Source organism: Penaeus monodon, chromosome 27, assembly GCF_015228065.2.
Source record: "Penaeus monodon isolate SGIC_2016 chromosome 27, NSTDA_Pmon_1, whole genome shotgun sequence".
NCBI classification, from domain to species: domain Eukaryota; kingdom Metazoa; phylum Arthropoda; class Malacostraca; order Decapoda; family Penaeidae; genus Penaeus; species Penaeus monodon.
Genome location: NC_051412.1, coordinates 31,763,405 through 31,763,800, shown reverse-complemented (window position 1 = coordinate 31,763,800; position 396 = coordinate 31,763,405). Strand labels below are relative to the sequence as shown.

The window sequence follows — 396 nt, the reverse complement described above, 5'->3', positions numbered from 1 at the left end:
AAATAATCTTTCCCTTTCTCTATCTGTATAAAATTCTACAAGTAATTTTTAAAATTAGGGAATAAAAGAGAAAGGGAAAGTACGTTTCGTGTGAAGTGACTCACTGGTGGTCATGGTGCCTCATTTTATTTTGCGATATGACCTAACGGTAGGCCAGAATTAGAAATTCATTACTTTTTATCATTACAGATATGATAATATAAGTAGACTTCATGAAAATGATGAACCCAAATTAAGAATAAAGACCACTACTATATTTGTTAAAAAAAATTTCGAAAGCAAGCATATTTAGAATAGAAATAACTGTATTCTTTTAAAAACTTTGATGAGTGTAGCTTGAATCTGATCAACAGTGGATCGTATCGCAAGGACATATGTACAGTCGAAAAACTGAGA

The 396-nt window shown here is 30.8% G+C and overlaps 1 protein-coding gene across 1 annotated transcript in view; it reads right to left on the bottom strand.

Annotated features, from left to right (window-relative positions):
* LOC119590794 (colorectal mutant cancer protein-like) overlaps positions 1–396 on the bottom strand; it is a 157,596-nt gene that overhangs the window by 1,924 nt on the left and 155,276 nt on the right. The gene's annotated exons all lie outside the window — the stretch shown is intronic.